The 4,239-nt window shown below is 28.7% G+C and overlaps 1 pseudogene; it reads left to right on the top strand.

Moving 5' to 3' along the window:
• Window positions 1-756: 756 nt before the first annotated feature.
• LOC147825175 (U2 spliceosomal RNA) lies at window positions 757-883 on the top strand (annotated as a pseudogene).
• Window positions 884-4,239: the final 3,356 nt, after the last annotated feature.

Below are 4,239 nucleotides of genomic sequence, written 5' to 3'. Positions count from 1 at the left end.
CAAAAGTATATCTGTCCTTTGTAATCATTTCTAACATTTAGAATGAGCATCCCTTACAAATGAGTAAATGTGTTTTAAGTTAATGAGCACATAATCAAAATCAAAGAATAAATGATAATGTTTATGAGTTGAAATATTTTTATTTGTAAAAGTTACCATTTATTAGTGACTAGTGCTAGTGAAACTGTTAGATGTTTTCTTAAATATTTGGGTATTCATCATGAGCACCACTTCATACAATTTTTACATCAGCTACAGAACAGTTAAAGTAAACAGGACCCTTAAATATTTTTTTTCTTAAATTCTTTTATTCATACATTTTAGGTGTACAACACATTTACATTTCTCATTGGGAACTTGTACCTTTACATGGTGCATCTTGGTTCTTATTTTTTCTCCATTCCTAGGCCTCCCTTCCCTATTTACAAAGGCTTTATTTCCATTTTTTCCATTTCTCATCATTTTTCCAGGACACTTAAATATTACAGGTATGCATGGTGTGATTTTGCAATTTAGATTTCCATGAAAATTTATATTAAGTGATAATTTACTTTTTTATAATAAAGTTATAAGTAGATTTTAAAGCATGTGTTAGAAATGTTCAGGGATCAGGCAACTGGGACCTAGAATTGAAGTTTAACCTGACTGACCATCGTGGAACCAGCTCCTTTGATTATACCCACATGAATTTTTTTTTCTTGCAGCAGTTGGCAGAATCTCTGGGCCTTATGTTCACAGTATTATTAGGAGTAAATCATTGCTTCTCGGCCTTTTGGCTAAGATCAAGTGTAGGAGTAAATCAGATATGCCAAATTTATGTTTATTCAAAGTAATTTTATTACTTTAAAAGACAAAGTCTCCCTAGGTTCATGTAGGAACCTCTAGCTTTCAGTATTCTATTAATAGGCAAAGGACAACAATGACAGATTTGGATGTATCTAGAAAGGATTAGTTATGAGTATTTTGCATGTTTGAGCTTGTCTGTGACAGCTGTTTTTTAGTTTTTGTTTGTTTCATTTTCTTGGTTTGTTTTTCTGCTTTCAAGGTTGGCATATTCAATTGCATATTTTTATACAAAGAGAAAATCATGGCTTTTAGGTAGTCAATTCACTGTCTATTGGGCTTTAAAAATAGGTGATTCTATATAAATGCAATATAAGTTTTAGTCAGTATAGATGAACACAACTGATAATATGTTATTCATATTATTTATCACACACTAAAATAATGTCATGTATCAGATGTACTCACTCTTTCAAGCATACATATACCAAAACATCACACTGGTCACTCTAAATGTATATAATTCTTATTCATTGATTAACAACAATATTCATTTAGCAACTGCTTTGAGAGTACTACTTTAGTCATCTTATATATGTTATAATAAATATGTATTTTCAGTCTAATTTACCTTCCAAAGTTTTTAAGGCAATAGAAAATGAAGAAATAAAAAGACAAGTTATTGTAAGTACTATAAATACCATTACAGAAACATAATGTAAGGTTAAAAGTTATAACAGAAGAAGGCAGACAGCTCACTCAAGTAAGACCTCTGAAAGGAGATGGTCTGTAGGAACAAATAATGAAACCCTGACCATGCCGCCAGTTAAATGATACTGGCAAAAGCAAGGTTGAGTCTGTGTTGCAAAAGGAATTTTGCAAATGTGAGAAACACATTAGATCCAGAAACACTGGAATTGGATGAAAAAGGTAACCTATCTATTTAAAAGGAATCTCACCAGTGTCCATCTTATTATCAAGGCTCCAGTTTCAGTCATCTTATGTTAAAATTATTGGTATAGTTTGGCAAACACTTCTAAGAAAATGAAACAAAAATATGATACATAATATTACAGGGTTTAAGATTAATGCCTTTAAAAGGCAGCTAAAAAAGAATGCATTTTTGTTGTTTGTTCTGTATTTAAATGACCATTATCTGAAGAAATATAAGATATAATACATTTCATTGTATGAGTTAACTTTTAAAACACATTCCTTTAAGAAAATGACAAAGTTACAAGTCTTTTGCCAATAATAAATATTAGGCTATATTTTTTTTAATTTTAGGGTTCATAGTGCTGAATCTCTCAGTATATAAGATATTATGTTTTATTCTACTGATTTTACAAGTGCAGTCTGTGAAATAGCTCTTGTAAAGAAAAAAATATTTAAAATAAGTGATTTGTATACTTTATAATCATTTTCTTTAAAAAATGGATATTCAGGAAGTGTAGGTAACTTTCTCAAGAAGATTTTCCTGAAAATAATTAGAATTTAGTTTTGAAATCAAATTGGTGCAACTTCTGAACCTGTAGCAATTTCATTATCATATTTTTATTACTTTATATGTAGTCATGATATTTAACTAATATCGTTTCCCGAAATTGAATCAAATTTGGATTAAATAAATGTGTTGATTACAGACAAATTTAAATGTTAATTTCACATGAGTTATATCACACAGTGTAATGGCCTTATTATAAAAAAAAATTCATTAGTATGGAAATCTTGTTTCCCTTCCATTGCTTCTATTCCAGAAGTGACTACAATATAATTTATGGGCTCTGTAGCAAGCAAGCTTATAATTTATCCATATCCCTATTAGTTGAGGCAAGGCTCTCAAAGACCTTTGCTTAAGGCTATACTGCATTATAATCAGATGGAACTTTGGTAAAATTGACATTCTAGCTTCTTATTGCAAAATTTATGTGACATGTGACCATATCCAATTTGTAGATAAGATATTATAATATGAAAGGAGACTTCATAAATAACAATTTAGCCCTTGGCTTTCCTAGTTTCAATAGTGCGCACTGGAACTGTAATCTCTTTCTGAAGTATTTTCTACTATTTTCATATAAATCTAACTCCTTTTCTTTTCTGGACTTAGGAAATTTTTAGATCATCATCATAGGGGATGTGTCAAATTTATTATGTCTTACTTTTTAAGAATGCCTCCAGAGAAGGAAAATGTTAATATACTCATTATTAACCTACTAATAAATGAATATTGATTCTATACAAGAAATAGGTTCCAAGATAAAGTGTTTCTTACAATATAGGACTTTAGGCAATATGGGCTTGTGAATACTGGATTATTCAAGATAGTGAAGTTACAATGTACTACACATAATTAGGAAAAGTACTTATTGGCTTTATTTTTCCCTTCTACTATTGATTTTTGCTTTTACTTTAACCTACTTTCCTTCCTTTCTGCCTGCCTTCTTTAATCCCCTCAGTCCTCTCCGCCTTCCTTCTATCTTTCATTTCTCTCATTTTTCTTCATTTCATTCATGAATATTAATGTTAAACAAAAGTTGCATTCTTAAGTGAATTTTTTCTTGATCATTTTAAGATTATATTTTCTGAGTAATTTTACTCAAATGAGTTGACCTTTTTGTTTTGATTAAAATAAATTATTTTCTATCTCCTGTATTAATTCCCAATTTTATTCATGTTTTCATAAATATTATGAAATTTTAAAATTACAATTATTGAACTGAGAATATACTTGTCTTTATCAAAGAAATGAAAAGATTCTTTTACATTACATGTAAATATTTATGCTATATTTTAGATTTGCATGTTTATGATCTAATTGGAAAACAAACTAAAAATGGATTCATTGTTTTATCATTAAATCAAACTAAGTTTTTCAGTTAGCATTGTAACTGAAGATAATTCTTGTTAATGGTTAATGTTGATAAAGTTTTCTTGATTTAAAGTTATAATAACTGAGGATGAACATATATTTATACTTTTTAGAGACCTAGATAAAATAACTAAATGTAACTCTCATTGTGTGTTTTCAAAAATAATATAATTTAATAAGGAAAAGTTATCATTGGGTTAATCTTTCTGAAAATTTAGACAAACAAAAAGAACCTTTTTGAAATTTTTCTACTGAAAGATGCTATTTTGATCCTACATTTCTATCATGCTTAAGAAAATAAATACTAACGCTAAGTTTACTCTTTTTAAGGTATCGAATATTGAAATGATAAAGTCAACTTACTTTTTAAAATAAACCAACCTTACTAAAATAAAAAATTAAAACCTGATAACCAAGGAATGGGGTATAGCTCAGTGGCAGAGCACATGCTTAGCACATGTGGGTTCATAAGTTCAATCCACAGTGTCTAAATAAATAAAAACTAAGAACAAAACTTAATGGACAAGAAAACCAAATTATTTTTAGTGTTAATAAAGTATATCTGAAATTCTTTTTCAGAAACA

Source organism: Heterocephalus glaber, unplaced genomic scaffold, assembly GCF_053883595.1.
Source record: "Heterocephalus glaber isolate CG9 unplaced genomic scaffold, H.glaber_assembly_v1.0 deba00001509, whole genome shotgun sequence".
NCBI lineage: Eukaryota > Metazoa > Chordata > Mammalia > Rodentia > Bathyergidae > Heterocephalus > Heterocephalus glaber.
This window is presented reverse-complemented; position numbering and strand designations above follow the sequence as displayed.